Source organism: Felis catus, chromosome B2 (assembly GCF_018350175.1).
Source record: "Felis catus isolate Fca126 chromosome B2, F.catus_Fca126_mat1.0, whole genome shotgun sequence".
Taxonomy (NCBI): Eukaryota; Metazoa; Chordata; class Mammalia; order Carnivora; family Felidae; genus Felis; species Felis catus.
In genome coordinates, this window is record NC_058372.1 from 87,606,436 (window position 1) to 87,633,174 (window position 26,739).

Below are 26,739 nucleotides of genomic sequence, written 5' to 3' on the forward strand. Positions count from 1 at the left end.
TTCCCCCCTGCTCTCTCTGGCTCCGCTCTCTCTCAGTCAGGTTCATGGCAGGGCCAGCTAGAGTGGAGAGATAGAGATCAGCAGCCCTTCCAAGCAGGGACTGCCCCAGTGCACTGCTGATAATAGAGGCAGAAGTGAGAGTGACAGTCAGATGGAAACTGACACAGGCCTTCTGTCAATGCCGCAGCTGCCCGTGGGACTGAGGAGGGAAGGGGGGGGGGGGGTGGGAGTTGAGCTGAAATGTCAGTGCTGATAACTGCACCAGCTCGCTATTTTTCTGTGTAGGTGTCGTGCTATTCCACATGTGAGGCAAGGTTTTTTCCAACTCTGTAGCACTTACTGTTTCTTCTTTGCTGGTGTGAGTGTGTGAGCAGGAGCAGCTTACTCGGTGACATCCTCACTTAATTTCTTCTGGTGCTGTGGAGCCCAGGTGCTGTGATTATGTTTGACAGTTTTTGTTCTCACAGCCTTTTGCGCGTTTTAAAGATTGATAAATCTTGTCATATGAGAACTCTGAGTGATGCCGAATATTGCACATTCTTATAGCTGTAGATAATTTCAGGTTTTCCCTACATTAAAATAAGGCTAGGAAATATTTACTGAGTACTATGGGCAGTGACTCCTTTTCATGCCCAGGAGTGGTATAAGCTGAAAATGTCCCAAGCAGTTGGCTTTTGATCTTGACTTTGGGTGTTCTCTGGAGAAAGCTTAAGGGGAGCTCTTCTTGGATAATTATAATCTTAACTTCAAGGAGGCATGGTGATACCATTGTTTATCAATAGATCCACATTTCTATTTCTGAAGGCAAACAATTTTCATATAAATCTGCCAAAATTACACACACAGAGCATATATAATAACAGTTACTGATGGTGACTATGGTCTTACTTGTATAACTGTGATAAAATCCATTAAGCCACCTGAGTCCTGCTGAATCTCTACCTGACATTTCTGACACTTTAGCATCTCTAAAAGGCTGTAGAAGCTTGAAGTTTGGAGGCTTTCTGTATCCCAGAAATCAGAATCACCTGAGATTTTAGCTGAGTCCATTATAAATCAACTCTGCTTTTCCTTCTGAGAAAGTTATTGGCCAGGATCCCTTCTCTTGGTTATAAGGACAAATCAAAGACCTATACGAAAGGAAGTGGGTACAGAAGAACTTTAACTTCTCTCTCCTTGTGTATGCAAATGAAAGTGTGTGATAACAAATATGTTTGGTGATATAAAGATTATGAACCTGACAATCACATCTCTCTAAGATGTTGCATTACAAAAACATTCTCCCCCCGCCCCCCACAACACACACACACACAGGAAGAGGGAGGGTAGAAGCAAGGGGGAGAGAAAAATATCTCATGGGAGAATATTGATTATTTTTAGTGGATTGATTTAGCTTCTTAATTTAGTTTTATGTCTTTTTCGTTTTAAGTAGCTCTTTTAGGTATACGTTTTGTTCAAGTTACAAAGCACCAAGAAGAGCTGGAAACACGTTGGAATTTTGTGAATTTAGGAAAAGAAAGATAAAATTATGGTTAGGAGAAATATATACATTTATACTTTTTGTTTATTAGTATTTTATTTTGAGATCATCTGTCAGAAATCATTAAGTCTCTATGTACATGGTGCTATGCAACTATTATGCATTTAGGGGCAAGAAAAGCAAGCCCTGTCTGTTAAGGGGCTTTCCTTAAGACATATAAGGTTAACAACATTCTATGTACAAGACACAAAGACATTGGACAGGCATGGGCCAGGTGGATAAAGAAGCAAACACATGAAAATACCATTTTATGCCAATGAATCATTGTAAAAAAGTAGAAGCACAGTTAGAATCATCATGGAAGTGTCGTGTTTAAAGAGAGACTGGAAATGGGAAGGCTTTATGGACAGGGTGAGATTTTGGGAATTGGATAAAATAAGGGGCAAAAGAGGAATTATGGAACAGTTCTTCCTACTTACAATAAATGTGAGCATTTCTCAAGGATCTTTTTCCAATCTTTGCCTCTAGCCTTTATACTTACTTTCTTGAAATAAAGATGGCTCCTCTGGCAGAGAGGTCAGAGTAGAAATTACAGCTATTCAGCCATCAGAAACCAACATTTATTGATTCATATTATACGTGAATACTGCTGTAGATATTAAATTCATAGCCTCTTTCAATCTTCATAATAACTCTGTGAGCTAAGTATTATTTACCTTATTTCATAGGAGAGAGAGATGTGAAATACTTGGCTCAACAATATGTAGATAAGAAGGTAGAACAGTCCTTCAACTCAGGCCATCATGTCACAAGCCATGACACATCCATACTCTCCCAACCTCCATGAGACCCATGTGAGGTCTAATAACAGCATTTATGATTATCTAAATGGCCTACAGAGCAATTTAAGTTTTTTTTTAATTTAATTTTTTTAACATTTATTTATTTTCAAGAGACAGAGTACAAGTGGGGGAGGGGCAGAGAGAGAGGGAGACACAGAATCTGAAGCAAGCTCCAGGATCTGAGCTGTCAGTGCAGAGCCTGACACGGGGCTTGGACCCACCAACCTTGAGATCATGATCTGAGCTGAAGTCGGACGCTTAACCAACTGAGCCACCCAGGCACCCCAAAGCAATTTAAGTTTTAATTGAAGAAGCAACCCTTGCCCCTAAGCTTCTTTCAGTTCTCAGTAAGACTCTCCATATTCTTTTGAACAGTGATTCTCAAATGGAAGCAAACATCTGGAATTAGCTAAAAGAATCAACTAGAAGCTTTGTTGAACAGAGATTCCTGGGCTCCATCCAACATTCTTGATTCAGTAAGTCTGGGTAGGCTTAAGAATTTGCATTTTTTTATTTTTTTTATAATTTTTTTTTCAACGTTTATTTATTTTTGGGACAGAGAGAGACAGAGCATGAACGGGGGAGGGGCAGAGAGAGAGGGAGACACAGAATCGGAAACAGGCTCCAGGCTCTGAGCCATCAGCCCAGAGCCCGACGCAGGACTCGAACTCACGGACCGCGAGATCATGACCTGGCTGAAGTCGGACGCTTAACCGACTGCGCCACCCAGGCGCCCCAAGAATTTGCATTTTAAACTAGTTATAGGTTATACTGATATTGCCAATTTGAGGCTATAAGTCGTGAAAAAATGGAGGTGTTAGTATGTTTCCAAGATTTGGGGCTGAGCAATTAAAAGAATGAAATTGACATTGACTGTTACGGGAAAGACACAAGTGAAGCATTTTTAGTTTCAGAAATAATGAACTTGAGCTATCTATTTGATATCCAGCTAGAAGAACCAGGCGGACAGCTGGATTTATATAGCCAAGCTGGAGATATAAACTTACGAGTTGTTGTAGTATAGATAATATTTATGGCATCAAATTGGATGAGATCACTAATTTAGTATGGAAAGAACAGAAGAAAACCAAGGACTGAGCTCTGGTCATGCCAGGTTTGGGATGAAGAGCAGAATGAGTATAGAATGCTGAGAGAGAAGAAACACTAAAGTCGGAGAGAGCCAACACAGTTCAGTGTCCCAGAAGGCAGGTGAACTGATTTCTTTTTTAAAAGGATTACCCTGGGAGGCACCTGGGCAACTCAGTTGGTTAAATGTCTGACTTTGGCTCAGGTCATGATGTCATGGCTTGTGAGTTCAAGCCCCACATCAGGCTCTGTGCTGACAGATCCTGTCTCTCTCTCTCTCTCTCTCTCTCTCTCTCTCTCTCTCTCTCTCTCTCTCTCTGCCCTTCCCCCATTCATGCTCTGTCTCTGTCTCTAAAAATAAATGAACATTAAGAAAAATAAAAAAATAAATAAAAGGATTACCCTGGGCCTCTGTATTAAGAATAGACTTTAGTTGGCCATGGTGGAAACAGGAAAACCAGTTAAGTGAATATTCTAATAATCTTAGATGGGAAATATTTATGTTTTGGTTCAGAATGGTAGCAGTAGAAATAGTTAAAGGTTTCGTATGACATAATTTGAACGGAACTGCCGAGGTTTGCAGCAGGATTGCTTATGTAATATGAGAGATGGAAGTGACAAGTTCTTTTGGTTACAACAACTGAAAATATGAGTTATCATTTACTGAGATGAAGGAAATATGAAGTAAGAACAAGTTTTGTTGAAAACATGATGATTTAGTTTTATTATATCTTATAGTTGTGATTTATATTAGATAGATATCCAAGTAAAGTTGTCCATGTTGTTGCAGGATATCCTCCTTTTTAATGGCTGAATAATATTCCTCTGTGTGTGTGTGTGTGTGTGTGTGTGTGTGTGTGTGTGTATGCACCACATTTACTTATCCACTCATCTGCTAATGGACAGTTGGGTTGTTTTCACATCTTGGCTATTATAAATACTGATACTATGAACCTGGGGATAGGGATGCAGAATCTCTTTGATGTCTTGTTTTCCTTTCCTTTGGATATATTCCCAGAAGTGAAATTGCTGGATCATAAGGCAATTCTATTTTTAATTTACTGAGTAAACTCCATACGGTTTTCCGTAGTTGTTTCCATGTGCAGTCCCACCAACAGTGCACAAGGGTATACTTTTCTCCATATTCTTGTCAATATTTGTTATCTATTGTCTTTTTTTGGTGTTAGCTCTTCTAACAGGCATGAGGTCTATGTCATTGTTTTGATTTGCATGTCCCTTTTGATTAGTGATGTTGAGCACCTTTTCATATACTGTTGGCCATTCATTTATCTTCTTTTGGAAAAATTTCTATTCAGGAACTGTGCCATTTTTAATTCAATGATTATGATGATGATGATTACTTTTGCTATAGAGTTATATGAATTCTTCATATATTTTGGATATTAACCCCTTATCAGATATGTGGTTTGCAATTTTTTTCCTTTTCTCATGTTTTATGTTCATTTTGTTGATTATTTCTTTTACTGTGCAGAAGACTTTTAGTTCAATGTAGTCCCACTTGTCTATTGTTTTTTTTTTTTTTTTTTTGCTGCTTGTGTTTTAGGTTGTCAGATCCCAAAAAATCATTGCTAAGACTTATGTCAAAGAGCTTTTCAGATTTCCAGTCTTACATTTAAGACTTTAGTCCATTTTGAGTTAATTTTTGTGAGTAGTATGAGATAGGGGTCTAGTTTCATTCTTTTACATATGAATATCCAATTTTCCCCATATCATTTGTTGAAGAAACAGTGTGTGTGTGTGTGTGTGTGTGTGTGTGTGTGTGTGTGTGTGTGTATTCTTGGATCCATTGAGTATTCTTGGCTCCCCTGTAAAATATTAGTTGACCACATTTTTTTGTCTGTTTTTAGAGAAAGGGGAAATAACATATTTTTGTGCTGAGGGGAATAAACCAAAAGAAAAAAAATGATGGTGGAGAAGAAAGAGGAGAATTTCTGGAATAATATCCTTGAGAAGGTAAGAAGGATGGGATCTAATGCATAGATGAAAGTGTTAGAATTAAGTAGGATCAAAAACAGTTTAGCCATAAAAGGAGGGAAGGCAGAATATATGTACTTGGTTGCAAATGAATGGGTTGATTTGGTAGTGAGAGCCTATGGAAGGTTTCTGATTGTTTTTATTATCAGAGAAATAGGCCATCTTCTGAGGGTAAGGGTAGGGAATGTATTGGAAATAGATAATATGACCAAGCCGAAGAAAAATCCTATGTAAAAAAGACTTGCCCTTTTAAGTAAAATAGACCAATTGAGCTAATAATATTTAGGCTGAACTAAGGAGCAAATAAGCCACTCTCCCTCTCCATTGCAATACCCATCACACAGCTCTCTTCTGATGAACCCTGTAAACAGCGAGGGTCAGGAACTGAGGTAGACTGAAGACACCTTTTTCAGAGCACAGCTGCTACAGTGGATCTTACAGATATATATTCTTCTTAGATAATGACCTGTGTCCCTACTCTGTTCTAGCTTTCCCTGGATAGGAAAATAAGAGTCCCTGGAAGCTGGACTATGGTCCAGGAGTTACTATTCATACTGCATTAATTATAAGCCATATCCAACTCAAGGGTATAAATGTATGTTATAGGAGCATTCTGCTATAGGGCCAAGTATAAGATATTTGGGAATGATCAGTTGGTTGCTCTCCCAATATTTTGAGTTTTTGGTTTACAACATGCAAGTACACTTTTTTTTCCTTTATTGTGCTTGGTAAACAGTGTGGTTATTAGAGTCAAACCGCATGAGTGGTCTTAGGAGAATTGGTATAGACCATGTGTAAATTAATCAAGTTAAGCTAAAAGCTACTCTGTGGTAGATAAAATGTTTATGAATAACCTGAGAGGAATCAAGGAATTAAGTGCAGTAAGAATCATGGTTCATAGAGAGATGAGAACCATGATATTTTTTTTTGTTTATTTACTTTTGAGAGAAAAAGAGAGAGAGAGCACAAACAGGGGAGGGGCAGGGAGGGAGAGAGAGAGAGAAAGAGAGACATACAATCTGAAGCAGGCTCTAGGCTCTGAGCTGGCAGCACAGAGCCCATCGTGGGGCTCAAACTCACGAACCACAGATCATGACCTGAGCCAAAGTCGGACACTTCACTGACTGAGCCACCCAGGCGCCCCAAGGGAATCATGATATTCTTAAACCTAGAATGACTAAATCAATTGAGGAGAGCCCAGCAACTGTTAGTGTATCTTGTCTGAAAGATCAGGGCACTTGGTCACTTAACTGTGGCATGTAAGGGGATCTTTAATATTAGATTATGAATGAAATACTATGAATTCATCCCTATCCAATATTTTATAACATGCAAATCTTATTGTAATTTTAGAATTAATGGATTAATTAAATCTCATATAACACCAGGGGCCAGTTTCATAGCATGAATGTAAATCTAGGATATAGAAAACTAGAAAGAATTGGTCCACCTCTGGGCTTGTTTTTCACAGTTGAATTATTGATTTGGTCAAGGTTCTCCCAAGTCTCAGCTATGAAACAATGATTTACACATAATAGATGTTCAATAAACATGAATGATTGATTGTTTATGATTTAAATCATACACAGTTGCTGTTTATAAACTCGTGCTTCCCAGCTACACAGATTTTTTGCTTATTGGCTTTGCGCAGGCATGTTTTCTTGTCTTTCTTTTTTTTCTAAATAAGTAACCTAAAGGTAATTACAATTATTGCTACAGAATTGGGAGTGGGATTCTTAGATTTCATGAGAGCAACATCAGTATACAGTATAATTTTATATTGGATTCTATCATTAATTGAACTGTATATTTAACTGTGGTATTTGTGATTTCACATTTGTTTGTGGAATAAAAGTACAATATGATCTTGAACAATTAAAAAAATATTTGATCTTTTTGAGTCTGATATTTTAGAAACAATATCCCATCATACTACTATCAAATGTAAAAAAAAAAAAATCAGAGTTAATCAGTCTTTCACACAGCTTAGTTCTCAGTGTTTGAGATATTTCTATTTCTCCATGAAGAAAATACCCAGGGTAGCTTTGGATGACTTTTCCATTAAAAAAACCAAACTATTAGTGTAGATTATAATTTCAAGGAAATGTGAAATAGTAATAAATGATCACCAGACTATCAAAAATTTGATGAAGATTTACAATGATGAGTTAGAGGAAGGTGGAAATGGAGAAAATATTGTATATGTGTTTCTAACAGGAATGGATTGTTTAATGAATCAAATGTTTGTTATTTTAAGAGTTTTTAGTCAGCCCTCAATTAGTAGGTTGCAGCCAACTTATATGTATCTAAAACGGTTTTGTACTGTTTTTAAAGCATTTTGGAGATACTAGAAATTTTAGAGATTGTGAATCTTGCATAAAATAATTGTGTAAAAGTTTCCACTCCTTTTAGATATATAGACTCTAAATTTAGCAATTAATAAAAATTTGGAGAAATTCTAGATTCGGCATTTCTTTCCATCAGAAACTGTGAATTCTAACTTACACTGTCTTTAGGAAATTATATTATTTTCACAACTCTGCCTTCTTGTGATAAATTCTGAAATGTAAATGATATATATCATTATGAAATTTTAATTTAAAAAATGTAGCTGATTTACTCTAATAGTTTTAATTCAAAACCTCAAATTTACTTTTGTGAGTGAAACTCTTTACTAATGTTTATTTTTAAGCCACTTTTTAAACAATAAGATATTCTTAACAATGGTGACATTTAGGGGCACCTGCGTGGCTCAGTTGGTTAAACCTCCAACTTTGGTCTCACGGTTTGTGAGTTTGGGCCCCACTTTGGGCTCTCTGCTGACAGCTCAGAGCCTGGAGCCTGCTTTGGATTCTGTGTGTGTGTCTCTTTCTTTGCCCCTCTCCCACTTGTTCTCTCTCTCTCTCAAAAAATAAATAAATATAAAAAAATTTAAAACAAAAGAATGGTAAAGTTTAGGCTGTGTCTAGGATAACAGAATCAACTCTTGTTTAGAACAAGGCCTGCTAAAATAAAACAACACAAATTCACAAATAGATACAGACCTGTACATGAGAAATGAGGACATGGGAGACTAGTTGTGATCTTCAGAGGCACACCAGCAGTTTTATGTTATTTTGGCTCTGACTAAATAGATAAACTGGTTTTTGCATTCGGATCTATCAAATAAAATCCAGAGAATTCTACTGATTCTTTCCTGTTTCTGAATAGAACATAAATGAACATAAATGCTCTTAAATTGATTCCTAGTATGCTAATGTTTGTCCACAGACATTTCAGATCTCATACAAACTAATATAACTAATGTAAGATGAATGGAAGTCATACGATGTTATCATTATGCCACAAATGGGACTATCATATTTTGTCATTTGATGAAATGTGGAACAGCAACTTAGATCCCTTCATGGTTACATTAGATAATTCACCTTTCTTCTCAGTGATTTGTCCTGATACTGTGGAATGTCACTCCACCTCAGGTAAATTCCTAGTTTTTGGTAGAGCAGAAAGTCCAAAGTCCAGAGTTTCTCTGACTCTTAGTCGCTATGCTGCTGATGACAATGTAGTCCAGTAAACTCACAGAAGCCACATTCTTTTTTTCAACGTTTTTTATTTATTTTTGGGACAGAGCGAGACAGAGCATGAACGGGGGAGGGGCAGAGAGAGAAGGAGACACAGAATCGGAAACAGGCTCCAGGCTCTGAGCCATCAGCCCAGAGCCTGACGCGGGGCTCGAACTCACGGACCGCGAGATCGTGACCTGGCTGAAGTCGGACGCTTAACCGACTGCGCCACCCAGGCGCCCCTCAGAAGCCACATTCTATGTAATTCTAAATATTATTTAGAATCATGTCTTTTTAGTTCCCCTTTGGAATAAATTGAGAGGTTTCAAGGAATGGTACTTCAAATTTATCAAAATGTGATTAGATATATATTGGTGCAATATCATTTTTTTTAATATCCTGATACTCAAATTTAGTCATTTCTTTTGTCTTTGGCTATGATAGTCTCCACACTGATGTCTCTTTTTTCAGTTTTTTTTTTCTCTTTCACCTAACCACTGGTATTCTCTCTCCTTTTAGATTTCTTTAGTGGTTTTTCATTGTTTCATAGAGGAGGCTAAGCTTATTTGTTTGGCATTCAAAGCTTTTCATGACTTGGCCTGTGTCAGCCTCAATTGTTTTATTTCCTATCCTTCTCTGTTTTGTAGGTTATTCTTTAGCATTCTACACTTGCTTGTTGTTTCCCTGTTCACATGATGCTTTGTCTCCCACTTTGTCAAGGTGCCTTTTAGCCAGAAAAGTCTTTACCTTCCTCTTTACCTGCTTACTTGTATTTACCTCTTAAAACTCTATTTTGACCCACTCCAGAGATTCTTTCCAATTAGTAATTCCACCCCTAACCTGGATTCCTATCTTTGGTGCTTTCATAATACCTGTTGGAGTTCAAGGCCTGCCAGTAACTGTGTCTTTCCTATGGGCCTCCTTTCAAAGAAGCTAATCTGTTAAAGAAGAGTAGTCTAATGGGGAACAAAGGAATGATGTATTAATTACTTTACATGTGCCTGATAATCCCCACTACAGGGGAAATTGGATTGGAGAACATGACTTAGGTCAAGAGGCTTAAGCCAGATTCCTTGATTCTATTTCCCTGTGTAATCTTTTTCACCTCTATTGAATGTGTGAGCCAGTCAGGACTACCCTCTTCTCTTTCAGTTCCATTTATTTATCCATACAGTTGTTAGGGATAATTGGACTCTAAGATTTAAAGAAAGTGGAATTAGGATCAAACGACCTGGTTTAGACATCTTGACCCAAGTCTCATTCTCCAGTCCAGTTTTGCTCCGTAGCTGAGCCTCACTAACTGACTTGGAATGCCAGCCTACATCCAGGCCATTCATTCAGCAAATGTGTTTGAGCACCATCTATGCCTCAGTATCTTTTGTTCTGGATGCTGGAGATTTAACAGTGGGGAATTTAGAGACAAGAGGCCTCCCTTCCAATTCACGTTGGTCTGAGGGTATAGAAGGAGTTTGTGACTCATGAGATGTTTCATAATCTGCATTTATTATCTGTATCTCATGTAACTTCTGAATCTCTCTAGATGCTGACTTCTGTCCAGTCCCTTAGAAATAGCATGCAATTGTCTATTACTAATCAATGCAGTTGTAAACACACAGGTGCCAAGCATGCTTGGCAATATAGTATAAGGTATTTGTTCCTGTTTTGTATAAGTGATGTGTAATCAATGTAAAAATCAGATAACATAGTTGAGAAAAAGGGAAAAAATGAAATAGAAGAAAATCCACAATCCAGATAAAACCACTGTTAACATTTTATGATGAAGCCTCAAAATGTGATTAATCTACTCAAGGTGATTAAGTTTGTGTTAGAATTGCAACTGGAACCAAATGTTTCTAGTGAAACTTCATGTTGATGATAATTATTATAAGGATAATGATGTTGGCGTCAAAGTAGCATTTTTTATACATCTGCTACGTATCAGGCAATGTAGTAGGCTACATTATCTAATCTCCACAAACTTTTAAGGTAGGCATAGTTATTCCCATTTTATAGATGTATAAATAGACTCAGAGAAATTATATATGTATTTATTGAACACTTAGCTCCATTTCCAAATATAACTTTTGAGAAATCATAGTTTGTATGTTTATATACAAGTACACACAATTCATCTAAATCCAGAATGGCTTCCAAAGGTCACAGGATGCTTGGAAAGAAATTCAGAGATAATTTTAGAGTAATAATCCAAAAGGCGTTGAAAAGAAATAAGTAATGTTTTGATGATCAGAACAGTTCCTTATTTCAGAAAATCTCAGGTTGGGAGAAATAACAGAGTGATTCAGCATTTGAAGTAGAAGGGATAGATTGTTCTGTTGTGCACAGGACTTCTATATTTTAAAAATTGTAATGTTTTTACTTAGAGAATGAATTGGATTTCTAGGGATATGTGGTGCATACTACAATTTAAAATTATTGGAGTGTCTTCACATTTTTTGAGAGTTCCTCAGTTTGAAAGAACAAAGCTTTCCTATAACACCAGGCAAATTGCTCAGTGAGTCATATGCTGGTTGATCACCTCTGAGCAGAAATGCTCACAGCAATGCTGAAACTTTCTTGTAATTTTGCAGCCTCTCTGAATCATTATCCTAGAACCCCAATCATTTTTTTTAATTGAAGCATCTCAAAATCTTATGATTTTATGAGTAATGTAAAATAATTTAAGCATTTTATAACTTTATATTTTCATATAATTCTTAAAACCCGTGCTCAGTCTGTTTTGTAGACTGATGATATGTGACTGAAACTTTATGTAAACTACATCAAATTTAGTTTTGAAACACAAATAAAAGTATTTTAATTTGTAGTAGACCTTCCAGAAAAAGAAAAGAATTTGTTTAAAGGCTTTCTTGATTTTTGTGGGTTACAACAGACCAAACAAGAAATTAACTGATGATTTTACAAATGATCCTTATGAAGTAGTGTAGCTGAGTGCCAGGTATAACAATGTGACAAAAGAGAGACATAGATCTTTCAGTGTTGGTCTGAAGAGATTAATGGGAAAAAAAAGCTAGTATAGCTACAATTTCTACTGCTTCTCTCTTTGCTACAAAATTATTCAGAAAAACAATGTGGGCTCATTTATATCCAGTGACCTTACTGTATGTCCCAGAGATATCATAGTTATCTTGTGCTATTAAGCTTTCTTTAGAAAATGTAAGATTAATATTAGTTTAATTGAAAGATTGAACAGAAACACTGACATCCATTCAACCAAATCATTAAATTCAACACTCCATATGGACACAAAGAACATCTAATTTATCCAATTAAAATAATTTCTGTGCCCTTCAAAGGTGTATTGCCATAACAAGCGATGAACCAGTTTTTAATAATGCTCCACTCTGTCCTCTTATGATGACTGTAACAGAAAAGAGGTATTTTATTTGATGGACTAGGTAACTTGGATCCTCAGCCTAAGCTTCAAATGTTAACAAAGAAAATAATAGAGTCTCCTTTAATAATGCTCCTGCTAGAAAATTTTGGCAAATAAATGTATTTACTTTGTTGTCGGTTCCACATGAATTATTTTATTGGCAGGTTTATTTATTAATTATCCAGAGCAATGGTTTTGAGAAGCTCAAGCAAGCCTACTGAATAATAGATAATGTAGTCTTCTCAATAATTCCATCAGGGATATTCAAGTTATTCCTGACAATAACAAAAACTGTTCTGAAACAGAAGCAACTTAGGAAAAATATCTGAAACTTGAATTCAAGTGCATATTAATGTAAAATAATTTGGTATTTTTCTAAATGGACTGTCGAAAAACATGCCTCAACATTACAATAAAAATGGTATGGACTTCTAGGGACCTCTAGTACAAAGTACTGTAGGAGAGAGAAGATGGAAGAACCATGAGTTTATTCCTTTTTGGGGGTGTGTGGGGAATGAACAAGAGAGAGAATGCAGTTAGAGAAAATTTAAGCCTATGAAAATTAAACATATTTTTGTGAGAGAATAGATAATTTAAATATGTTTATATATTACTATATGGATGAGTTAAATCCCAGAATACTGATGGGATTGACAAGTAATATTGTAGAAAACAGAAGTGATGGCAGATTGCAGTTCCATTTTTTTTTTTACTTTTTTTTCCAAGTGAGAAAAAAAGGCAATTCTACAAATGATAGGCCAGTGACCTACATTTTTGACCTTAAGACATTCTATACTATATTATCTAAAATAATTCATGAGTATACAGAAAATAAAGTGATAGCCACTATGAACTATCTTGGGTCAAGTCCTACTAAAAGTTATGGTTGTTATTATTTTTTGCTGTGTTCACTGGACAGAGTTCACAGTTCAGTCAAAGAAACATGATAGAACTGGTGTAACTAAGTTACTGTCCACCAAGGCATTTGAGAGTGTCCAATGCCAAACTATTGAACAGTCTGGAGACATGTAGCTTATGTGATAGCATAGGCAGGCAAGTTAGTAACTCATTGATTGAGTGATTCTATTCTAAATATGCTTCTGAATGGATTGATGTCTGGAGAAAAATGGTCTTTGATGGTGTGCTATGGGCTCCATCCTTGGTTATGTCTTGGTCAATATCTTCATTCATGATTTGGATGAACAATGAATGACATGTGAATCACTTTCAGAAAATAGAAAGTAAGCTAAGTGGGGGTGTCTGGGTGGCTCAGTTGAGTGTCATATTCTTGATGTGGGCTCAGGTCATGATCTCACCATTCATGAGATCAAGCCTGCAGTAGACTCTGCGCTTGTGGTGCATTGCCTGCTTGGGGTTCTCTCTCTCTCTCTCTCTCTCTCTCTCTCTCTCTCTCTCTCTCTCTCTCCCTCTCTCAAAATAAATAAATAAATAAACATTAAAAGAAAGAAAGTAAGCTACATCAAAAATTAATCATCCCTTAACATAGTTGTCCATGAAAGGGAGGTATATGCAAAAACGATCTCCAAAGGTGGAAGGAGCTATAAGACCAAAGAAAAATGGTTAACAACTCCAGGTTTATAGGAAATGCTCAGGGACAGATGTCTTGAGCAATGCAAAAGGAATATATCTCTGCATATCCACCTTCTGTAAAGACCTACCTTTATAGCTGGGTCCTTATAGAGGCTGGGGATGTGCCCGGAGACCACCCAAGAGGAAATGTTTGAGAATCATAATCACATGTCCAGAGAAGATCAAGGATGTGATGCCCCAAGGATGTGGTATGGTTAAACAGAGAGGATGTGTATGTTGGGGGGGGGCAGTGAAGGGGGCCAGGGGCTGTGACTAAGAAGGCTTCAGGTTAAAGAGTGGTAATCGTGGCTAATCTGTACAATCTGGTATCAGTCTGGTTTATACAATAGTAAAACACACTATGCATTTTTAAATAAATAGGTTATTTATTCAAAGAGGTCTTAGGTCGAGCAATGAATTGAATATGTAATAAAAATATTTGATTAGGATTAAAATGACAACTTACAAGTGAAGGGTCATAGAAAAAGGGCATTAGTGTACAAAAGATTTAGTGAATAACAAGGTAGCAAGCTCTAAGGGGTTACTAGTGAGATTCGACTCCCCAAGAACCAGCCTGTCCTTATCACAGAAGCAAATCAGAATTCTGGTCATGTCAATGTCTAATAAATTACAATTTATATATTGAATGGCTCCACCATATTCCATGCAGGTCAGATCATAACTGGAATCCTGTTCAATTCTAGGTGCCATTCTTCATATGGGACATGGATAAACTAGAGCATATCTGGGATGGAAGACAGTTTTGGAAACAGCCATCTAGTTAGGATATTTGTGCCAAATATCTTCCTCTGATATTAAAAATTCATAAGATTTGATATTTATAAAATATAGGGAAGAATATCTTCTATCCACTGAAATCTCATGTCCAATCCACTATTTTATGGAAACTTTTTCACATAGTCATAATAGGTTTTGCTCCAATAAATCCTGTACTCTAGAAAATTCTTATTTTTGACTTCTTGGTTGCATTTGACACTGTTAAACACATTCTACTTTTTGAAACTCTCTTTCCTTGGCTTCTTGAGCAGCACTATCTCCTTTCAGTTTCTGGCCATGACTTCTCATGTATCTTTAAAGGCTGCTTTCCACCCCCCCCCCATTCCCTTAAATATTGGCATTCCCCACTTTTTCATCCCATTTCCTCTCATGCGTCATTGCACATTCTCTGCCTAGAATCTTGTCCATTGTCATCCATGTGCTGGTGACTTTCTAGTCCATGTATCAGTACCAGACCTCTCTCCTGAATTCCAGGCACACTTACCCAGTGATCTATTGGACATCTCCACTCAAGTGGAAATATATTTTGGTGAAAGGTTTGAGGGTAGAAACCATTTTATTTCTCAAATGGCAAACTGCTCATTCCTACCTCTTAGATATTTACAAATGAAGACACACATGCCTTTTCTAAGGCCACATCCACAGCAATAGCTCACTGCCTGACTGAGCAGACTCTTAATCAGTACTGGCAAATGAATGGCTGAATTAATCAATGAGGGAATCATCAAATTCAGACACTTCTCCACCATAAATAAGTTTTCCATAGCAATTACCCTTCTCAAAGCCACCATCATTTCCCAGTTGGGATACAGCAGTAGAATTCCGGGTGATCTCTCTTAAAACCATCTTGCTTTTAGAAAACTTTCATAAAGTAATCTGAGTGTATAAAGCCAAAGCTAGCTTCCTAAAACAAATCTGATCCAGGTCAATCTCTTGTTTAATTTATTCCAATGGATTGTTCTTGAGCTTGATCTCCAGGAGCTCTACAGTCTGTTTCCTGCTTTCTAATTTATGAAGTTTCTCCGTCACTTTTTATGCTACCAACACCCTGGATATTTTACTTTCTTAGATATGCTGTATGCTATCACACTCATAATTGCCATTTCCCCCTGGCTAATTGTCTTCAAGTCTTGGCATGAAGTTACTTCAGACACCTTCCCTGATTTTTTTTTTTTTGGCCAAGTTGTCTTTTCTTTAGCTTTCAAAGATGCTTGGTAAAGCCTTTTCATAGTATTTATTCTTACAGATTTTCATAATTTCTTGTTTAATTATACATCTTCTTCATTAGTTTGTTATCTGTGTAGGGCAGGGCCAGGATGATCTTGTCTATGGTTAGGTTCCCAGCTGCTAGTACAGTGCCTGGCACTTCATAGGTGTGCAATTCTTGGATGCATAAAAAGAGCAGCTATAGCATATTCACAGATTGTCCTTCCTGTTTCTGTTGGATTGTGCTATTCATCAAGAGTTGATACAATTTAATGCATGACAAAGAAAATCAAACACCACTAAAATCATTCTGTTTTGAAGTGCAGTAATATGTTTGCAGACCAGAAGTTTAATTAAAAATGAATGACTTATGTAAAGAAATATAACAATTGGATTCACAGAACTGCACTCTATAGTCTATTAACTCTAGTATTTGTAATGTAGTGTAGCAAATAATATGTCTAAAAAGAGTTAGGAACAATATTTAAATAGACTTAGTATTGTTTCAAGATTAGTTGGGGAATCAATTAAATAGGAAGTTGAAAGAAAAAGACAAGTATACCTTACTTATATAAAGCATTCAGAATTTAAAATATAGAACTAAAATTTTAGTTCATATATTTTAGCTTAGTTTCTTATTCACTCCGGCATGAGCCCTGTGAGGTTTATGACATATTGACAAATGAAAAAAATGAGACCCAAAAAGGTTAACAGGTACAAAGTAAAGGAGTTCCTAAGTGTCAAGGTTAGACCTCAAACCTAAACCTTCTAACTCCTCACCCCATGTTTTATGCACTAGGCTAAATAGAGTATCTTGTAACTCACTTTACATAATTTTCTGGTCCATTTGCTCACTTGCTTCAGTAAATGTGCTCTTCCATTAGTTCACGTACCACTACATTTTGCCTTCTTTGTATCTCCACTTTAGCCCAGAGCAAACAATTCATTTCAAAAAACGTGGTTTCCATAAAATGTTAGGAAAGTGAGAGAAGAGTGAACCTGTAGAGACCCAACCATCTTCCTCCAGAAATGATAGGCAAATGAGTTGTATAATTAATGGAAGATTGAGAAGTCTTTTAAAACAACTAAGACAACATGCATGTGATACTTACTCGTATTAACTTATGTAGTCCTCACGATAGCCCTGTGAAGCAAGTACTATTGCTACACCCCAATTTACAGATGAGAAGACAGAGGCACAGAAAGGTTCAGCACTTCCTTGAAGTGGTAAGTGGTAAATGTGTAGATGGGATTTGAATCCAGACCATTAGTTCCCAGAGACCATTTTTAACTACTAGGGCAATCTGTTTCTCAATAACCATTTTCTCTTTACTCCCTTAGATTTCTTAAATTCATTTATTCAACAAACATTTCTCAAACACCTAACATTAATCAGTCACTGGAGGAGAAAATCAGATATGGTTCTTGCTCTTATGGAACTTTATTTGCTTATTTCTACTGATATTGAATATTCTGTGGAATGTATTTTTCTCCCTCTTCCTCAGTTGGATGTCTAATGGCGGTCCAACTATGTAGCAAGATGAAAACTTGATGTTTGAAAAGTTGTAGTATAACAGGCAAACTCATATAGTTTCTTTTATATGGAAAGATGAGACTGCATAGATTTAGATGTGCATCTTTGCAAGTGTGGACATGAGCAGCTGACGTTGCAGGCAATGGAGTGTAAAGGTAGCAGATCAGACAAACGGGAAGTGTGCAAGTGTGTGTGTGTGTGTGTGTGTGTGTGTGGTGTTAGTACAGAGGCTAACAGTATAGAAAGAGAAATTGAATTGCTTGTTACAGAAATACCAGTGTTGTAAAGATGAAAAAAAAGAGAAGCTGACAATAGGGGAAGAGATAATTGCTGGTCCAAAATGCAGAAAAGGAAAACAAAAAACAGTTTTTAATAGCTCTGGACAAAAGGCTACATAATAATATTTAAAAGTTATAACAATCCCATGTAAGTAATTTTTATGCAAAGTAATAGCAGTTAGGAAAAGAAATCTAGGGAACATTTATTATTAAAATATTCTTTAAATAGCTAAAGCGTTAGTTATTAGTGATTTCTCCTTTCTTTATTCCCCTTTTATCCATTCCTACCCATTCTAATTGCTTCCTTTCTCCACAGTATCTTCTCTTCAACCCCCTTAGTGTAGTATAACTCCTTTAGAGGAAGTTAGAGCTACCACAATATGCTCTATGATATACTGCAGGACTTTTGTCCAAACTGTCATCCCCACCTGATGTTTTGTGAATCTGAATACCTTAGTATAAACTCTGCCCTGAGCACCTAGCATGAACATCACATAAATTCCTAGGCACTTCTGGGACGACTGGTTGACTCAGTCAGTTAAGCATCTGACTTTTGATTTCGTCTCAGGTCATGATCTCAAGGTTTGTGAGTTCAAGCCCTGATGTCAGTCTCTGCGATGACAGTATGCAGCCTGCTTGCGATTCTATCTCTCCCTCTCTCTCTGCCCCTCTCCCCTTCTCAAAATAAATAAGTAAACATTTAAAAAAATTCCTATGCACTTAATATTGGGAAAATGTCAGAAAAATGGAATCAGTTCAGAAAAGAGTAACAACTGAATAGAAACTGGGGGAAGGTGATGATTTATGAGGAGATGATAAATTAAATATATACTGTACATAATCCTAGACATATGTAATATAAAACTTCACAGTGACAATATGGTAAATAAAAAAAAACTAATAATTTCAATGAAATTTTTAAGTACATTTCAGCAGAGATAATATTTAACTTGTTTAAATTTTGATGGTTGATTAGAAATTAGCAATTGATGATTGCTGATCACCACTGATAACTGATAGTAAATAATAGTCATTGTTTAAAATTCGTAGTAATTTTGTAGAACTAGTATAGTTTTAGATGTTAACTGTGACCCAGACTGTTTTATTGTCATGAATATTTATATTCAGTATTGGTTAGCCCTGCTCAACAGTTAATGAAAAATAACCAAAATTACAGTGTTTATAAGATTACTTTATTCAATATCTAGCACATGTTAAGCTCTTACTCATGTTTTTCTTGAACAAGCAAATAAATACCAAGAAATCATATTGGCAAAAAGGGTAATGTCTATAATCTGAAGTGGTAACAAGATGAAAGCTAAAAATTTATAATTTTCAACATTCACCCATTACATGGATGACTCAAAGTATGGAAGCAGAGCTCCAAAAGAATTTGGAAACAGCTGTTATTCTTTTAATGTAAATATTGATGAAAAAACTATTTAGTGGAGAGATATATGACTCTAACAATATCTGTATTGATATTAGAATAATATGCTACTGAATTCAGTAATTCATTGTCAGATTTGGGAATCTCACACCATAGTTGATGATTTTAAATATGGCATATTACCAATTCCTATAGAAGATAATATAAAATGCACTTTCTTAAAATTTTCAGTATAGCATTTATTGCAATCTATATTTTGATCAGAAATTTACTCCATACTTTTCGAATTCAAGTTTTGCGTCAGAGCCCAATAAGGTATGATTAATGAAGATTTTGTAGATGCAGGTTATAGTAATCAATTGATTTATTATAAATGAGTAATTATATTTATTAGTTCATTGCACACATTTGTTCAGTTCCTGTTATATGCCAAGCTTAGTTAAGAGAGAATCAGGTTTTTCAAATTGTCACATGCTCAGACTGTCATAGGAGACCAAATCTTTAGCAACCACTATTTCAGTTTTACTTTTAATTATTTAGTCCATCTGGACTTTATTTTGATTTATGTTGTGAGAAAATAATGCTCTAAGCCTCATTTTGGTCTAGGTCGCAATAGTCATTAATTAATTCCCAGTTTCTGTTACATCTTTTATTATTTGCTAGGTACCTATATATCCAAAGACTTATTCTAGTATTGTTTATTTGTCCATTGAATGACTTGTTGATCCTATAATCAGTTTTATTATATATTTTAATATCTGATAGGACAACTGCTCTCTTTCACTCATTCCCCCCCCCCCCAAATTTGGTAGCTTTAAAATTCATACATTTGTCACAATTTAAATTCATCTGTCAGGTAATAAAATGATTGGATTTTAAATTTTTTTTAATTTGACATTGTTTCAACCTCTAAGTGTCCTTAGAAAGATTTGCTATATTGGTTTTTATAATCTTTCACAATTCAACACTTGGTGGGTCTCTTTATTCATTTTGAAGTTTCATTTGTAAAGAAATGACAGGTTTCCTAAGTGATTTTCTTAGATTACCTATGTATTTTTGGCTATTGAAAAGGAATTTTCCCCAATCTCATCTTCAAACTGGTTACGGATGAAGTAAAGAAAGGCCATGGGTTTTGTTTGTATTAATATTTTACTCAATGACTGAATTATCTTATTAATTCTACATTGTTTTCTACTGTTCTCCTCTTTAACAGGTATATATACTATACCATATATATATATATATTACCATATATATGTGTATATACACACACACATATATAACAGGTAAATATACTTATATATTATAATTATAATATATATTAAGTAATATAATTATTTTATTATACATATAATATAAATTATAATTATAAAATTATAATATAATATTAAGTAATATCCAGACCAATGTTTATAATATTGTAGAGGGTTGTGATGGCGTTTAATACAAATGATGCTGGTTTTTCACTCTTAGAAGGGATTAAGACCAATCCCTCTTGATCCTTGTATTTTAAGCATTGCTGGCAGTAGAGTATGACAACTCCTCAGCTCTGGTGTTGTCAAGTGCAAGAGACAATGACAATGTATAAATGAATGTGAATATTGGTGTTTTAATAAAGCTTTATAAAAGCAGGCTCCAAGTCAGATTTGGCCCCTAGGCCATAATTTGTTGATTTTTGCTTTAACTACGTAATTCTAGTTTTCTGCTTTACTTAAAACCTGATTATTTTCATGATATTTTCCTTTATTGACTTCATTTACTTTAATTTTACATGTTTATATAATTACTTTATTTGTATCTTTAGTAGTACAAGTGGGAATAAAAATGTCTATTGACTACTCATCATATGATTTTAAAAATTAGATTAATTCACAAATAAAGAACTACATGTTCAATAAACATGAACATATGCTTAGTCTCACTAGAAGTGAAACAGATACACAGTTTAAAAGACGGTATATATTTATTTTTATATTCCTATCAAGCTGCCAAAAATGAAAAATCATTACCCAGTTATATGTGTAAATGTCTGTGTATGTGAGATGAGGAGGGGAATTGGGAAGAAATGACTTTCTGATGAAATACTAAAGGGAGAATAAGCATAGTTTCTTTCTGGATGATAAATGGGTGATATATATCAAGGCCTTAAAATGCATACCATATGAACAAATATTTTTTGTAAGAATATAAGGAAATAACCAGTCTCCAAATCAGATTTGGCCCCTAGTTCAGTTCAGTTCCTCTTTTTAGTGTTTATTTTTGAGATTGAGAGAGAGAGAGAGAGAGAGAGAGAGAGAGAGAGAGAGACAGAGCACAAGCTGGAGAGGGGAAGAGAGAGAGGGAGACACAGAATCCAAGGCAGGCTCCAGGCTCTGAGCTGTCAGCACAGAGCCCAATGCAGGGCTCGAAATGAGCTGAGCTGCAAGATCATGAGCTAAGCTGAAGTTGGACACTAAGTCAACTGAGTCACCCAGGTACCCCAGAACACAAATACATTTGAATACATGTTCACGAAGGCATCATTTGATTGTAAAATAACAATCACAACTGGGAATAGATTTAATTTCAAACAACTTGGAATTAAATGTGGAGAGACTTCTGTTTCTTATAAAGGTGGTTTGGTAATGCAGAACAATTACCCTAAAAAGATAATTTTTTTAAAACTGGAAGAAATGCAAAACATCTTCTTAAATGGATCATGTAGTTAATAAGATAGTAAGGAAATAACAGACCAAGGACAGAAGGAGCATTAGAGTTGAAAGAGGTATGTCCCAGTCAGTGGTGTGAAGCTAAATTGTAAAGCTGGTATTTTGGTAGAGTGTGAAGCAGAGATTCAATTTCAGTCCCTCTCAAAGGGAAATACAATTATTTTGGCCTGGATCCCTGAAAGGCTGCTCTCTGAAATAGGGGATATGAAATACACTCTGAGTGGTCATCTACACGGTCCCCCAAACCTCAAGCCTTGGTCTCAGATGGCTACCACCCTTTCAGGGTTGGCAGAAGGAAATGAAGTTTCCCTCTGAAGAAATATACCATTTCCTGGGTCTGAAATTATTTTGAAAAGTAATTTTTCAAATAAACATTCAATGAACAACCAAAGATAATGAAGTTTACAACAGGTCTAGAGAATATCAGCTGCAAGCAGCAGAAACAGCATACAACAGAAACAGACCTTGGCACTCTGGATATTAGAAATATAAAACAATTTGTGTTTTCCATGTTAGCGAGGTAAAGGCTGAGCTTAAAAATGTCAGTAAAATATAAAAACTATAAAAAATGATATGATAATTTTGAAAAGGGCCAACTTGAAACCATAACTAAAATCTGAGATAACATTAAGGAAACAGAGGAGGGTTTACAAACAAATTATGTGTGTTTGATATATTCTGAACTGTAATGTAGGTGATTAGAAACTATCCAGAATGAAATATAGAGAGACAAAAATGAGGAAAATTCAGAAAATAGTAAGAGACCTAGAAGAGTTGATGATATTTAGAATGTTTAATTTGTGTCCCAGGAAAAAGAGAAGGAAAATTAGGCAGAGACAGTTTTGAAGCAACAATAGCTGAAAAATTTGTAAGAACCACTGAAACGCATTGATCCATTGATTTAAGCACCTCAAGAAGCCACAAGCAAGATAAAGAAGTTTTAAAAAATCTACACTTAGACATATAATAGTGAAACTGCAGAAAAATTAACTACATGGGATGATTAAACTTCCTATAGTCTTAACAACGGGATTCTGTTCAAAATATGAATCGATAATGTGTATGCACATTTATTATTCCAGAAAATGTTTATATTAAGTCAAAAACAACCATTATACAAGGACAATACCTTTTAATGCCTATATGTACACAGTGGAATGTCTTGAATATACAGTAAAAAGTTCAAAGTTGTAATTTCTAGATGGTGGAAACTTGGGAACTGTAATCTCATTACTAATTTTTTATAATGATACATATTTTATGATTTTTCAATAGTAATTATATTATCTTAGTGTAATTTAAAAATCAAGGTAAAAATATAATACCAAGTGTTGGTGAAAAAAATTGTAACATAGATGCTTGCATACTTTGCTGGTGGGATTATATCTTGAAAGAAACTCAGTGTTGGGAAATTAGATTATATGAATAAAAAACTGTAAACATTGTCATGCTCATTGGTCTGATGATTTCATGTCTAGTTATTCTAAGGAAATAGTTATTTGCAGGCAGATTTTATGTAATGGACATAGATGCTTGATATACAAGTCCTTTGCCTAGAACACTGTCCTTTTTGGGCCCCCATCAAGTCTCAGTGGAAATAACTCTTCATCAGCATGATTTTGCTTCAATATCCAGTAGTGGTTTATACTCCTGCCCAGTCCCTCCCATGATACACTGTGTCACAGTTATAATTAAATGGGTTTTTCATCATTGTCTGCATAATTGGTGTCTCTTCCTCTACTTATACTGTAAGCCCTTGGAGGCAGGAACTCCGTGTTCTTTCTTGCCTCTGCCCCCTGTGCTGGAGCACCATTTCTAGTTCATTATAAGTAATCAGTAAATTTTTAATAAATAAATATAAAATGCTTCTTTCATATTTTATTTCAATAGAAAAATATAAACCTAATAAATTTTCAAAATTTCTTAATTTTTAAATGTATTATATCCATCTACTGGATACCACAGTTATTAAAAACTAGTATTTTCAAAAAATGTTTAGCAACTTCTAAAGATTTTTATTGTATATTGTTATGGAAAATAACATCTATGAGAGTGTATTTGCATGATAAACTGACCTTTACAAATCTCACAGATTAAAAGAAAATCTACATAGTAAATATATTATCTTTTCTTTTTATCTGTATGAAAGTGCGTGCGCGCGCGCGCGCGTGTGTGTGTGTGTGTGTGTGTGTGTGTGTGTGTGTGTGTCTTAAATAGGAGGTCAGAGAAGGCCTCACTGAAAAGTGACACTGAATAAAGATCTAAAGTTCTTGAGAGAATGAGTTACATTGATGTCAGGGGAAAGAATTTCAGGCAAGGGCACATCAAGTGCTTTGAATGGAAGTTTGATAGAATCACCAAGTTTTTACATTTAGTGTTCTTTTTTCCTGTTTGTACTAATTTTCATTGTAGTTATTTCTAAGTATGAGCTTTTATGCTTATACAACAGCAGTATGTTCATGGGAGAACAGTGGGTACAAAATCTAGGAAGGAGAAAGAAGAAAATAAATAATAATAATCCCACCCATTACCCAATCATTCAAATACACATATCGTTTTTTTTTTTTTTCCACTTAAATTCAGGATTTTTATAACCTGAATTTTTCTGTGTTGGACTTAATAATTTTTAGACCTTATAACTAAGTTTTCACAAGAAATGCATATTTGTAGTAGAAATACAAAGGAGATGAAATACAAGAATGTAAAGTCCCCTTTTCCTGAATTTCAAAAGTTCTCCGCTTAACCTAGCTAGAGAGTGTTATCAGTTTGCTGTGTTTTTGTGGAGATACTCTGTTACAAAAATTAACATGTTGTTTTCTTTTTTTTCCTTTTCTTTGTAAATTAAAAAAAATTTAATTTATATTTATTTTTGAGAGAGAGAGAAAGACAGAGTGAATGGGGAAGAGGCAGAGAGAAAGGGAGACACAGAATCTGAAGCAGTCTCCAGTCTCTGAGCTGTCAGCACAGAGCCTAGCATGGGGCTCAAGCCCACGAACTGGGGCATCATGGCCTGAGTTGAAGTCGGAGGCCTCAACCAACTGTGCCACCCAGGCGCCCCTGTTTTCTTTTCTTTATGGTCACAATATCTGCTCTGTTTCTTTGTGTTATCTGTGGCAATATTTTGTGAACCATTGTCTTTCTAATTTAGTTTTAAAGTTAGTGGAGATTCTGGATTCTGGCAATGGGCTGTTGATTGTTGTTTCTAATATTTATTTTCACTTCATATTTTTCTATTTTTTTTCATAGAATTTTAATGACATTGAGAGCCTGAAGTAAGACTTACATTCAAAACTTCATTTACTACGAGAGTTTTATATTTTTCTCTTGCTTTTATTTGTTGGGTTTGTGTTTGTTTCACATTTTCATTTTTTACTTATATGTTTACTGTAAGTCACCATACATTCTTTTTATAAAGAGATAAGCTATAAATCAATTGATAAATAATATTTTACTGTTGTGCTACAAAAATATGGTCACTCTATGTCAATCATCAAGAAATTGGAAAAGTCAAGTCTCGGTACAACTGAATGCTGTATGAAATGATAAAAACATATTTTTATTGACTTGGAAAGAGGTTTATGACATTTTTCTGAGTTAGAAAAAGAACAGGCCACATAGTACTGTGCATAATAACATGACTTTTAATGCAGAATTGTTTATGCAGAGTTTATCTGTATGTGCCCATATCTTCATATGCCTGACCTAGGTATTCCCATATCTACTACATATGCCCAAATTATCTATACCTATATCTATATATGCCCACGTCTATCTATGTGCAGAGAGAAGTCACAAGGGAGTTTACCAATAGTGATGATTTGCAGGTGGTATATCTTCTGTGAATTTTTAATCTCTCACTTATACTTCTGTCGGTTGTTTGAATTTTTCATGCATCCACTTTTTTATCAAAAAGTTTTATTTTCCTAAAAGAGACTTGACACATTTTTTTCTAATATAATTGTTATGTCTATAATGCCAAAGTTTAAAACTCAGGCAACTTGTTTACATGCAATTACAATATTTTTTCAGACTTCACTTAGATTTATGTTTAACTCCAAAACTAACACATCAAATATCATTCAATAGGCTATAATTTCTGTTTACAGGTAATGCATAAAAGTTTGAAGCCAGTTTTATATGTTGCATTTAACTACAAATGGATCATTTTGCCCTAATTTCTTGTCAGTTGGTGTTTTAGAAACATTTGTAAACAGAAGGCTTCCTAGAGAATATAGAATTCATGCTTTCCCCTTTAGTGACATTATATCTTTAAATGCTAAAGTAAAATCTGTACACTAAAATAATAAAGTTTTGCTAGTTTTCATAATACATATATGTTTGCTCTGCTGTGCCAAGGACAGGATAGTCACAAAGCTTCCACGCTGAAGCTGGTTATTAAATATTCAGGCTCAATTTACCAGGACCTTTATTATACTATGCGAGGTCTTCTGTAATGAAGAGCTACTTGTAACATCAAAGCAGAAGAGACATTATCTCTTCCCCTCATAGCCCATGACCTAAAAGCTTTTCTTTTTATCTTTATGTGAAAGAAAAACATAGTTTTTAGAAAATACTCAGCATTTGTGAACAATGTGCATCATGTAAAGTAGACTCTAGATATAGTTTATGATTTTTGCCTTTATCCAAGTGTTTTGTTTTGGCAATGTTATACCTTATATCATTTTTTTTTTGAGAACAAAAGAAAGGAATTTAGGTTCTTTTTCCTGTAATGGGGTTTTATTTTTTTATTTTTACATTTTTTCCAGGTGCAAACAATTTTATTTTTTATTTTATTATTTTTTCCATATTTATTTTTTATGTAAATCCAAGTTAGTTCACATGTAGTGTAATAATGGTTTCAGGAGTAAAATTTAG

The 26,739-nt window shown here is 35.1% G+C and overlaps 1 long non-coding RNA gene across 3 annotated transcripts in view; it reads left to right on the forward strand.

Moving 5' to 3' along the window:
* The window catches only part of LOC111560502, a 415,346-nt gene that overhangs the window by 376,992 nt on the left and 11,615 nt on the right, over positions 1-26,739 (forward strand). For 2 of the 3 annotated variants that reach the window (XR_006598075.1, XR_006598076.1), the window contains 2 exons: positions 2,698-2,798; positions 5,277-5,382. The exons of the other annotated variant lie outside the window; for it this stretch is intronic. This is a non-coding gene — a long non-coding RNA (uncharacterized LOC111560502). The remainder of the gene's footprint in view (positions 1-2,697; positions 2,799-5,276; positions 5,383-26,739) is intronic. 3 annotated transcript variants of the gene reach the window in all.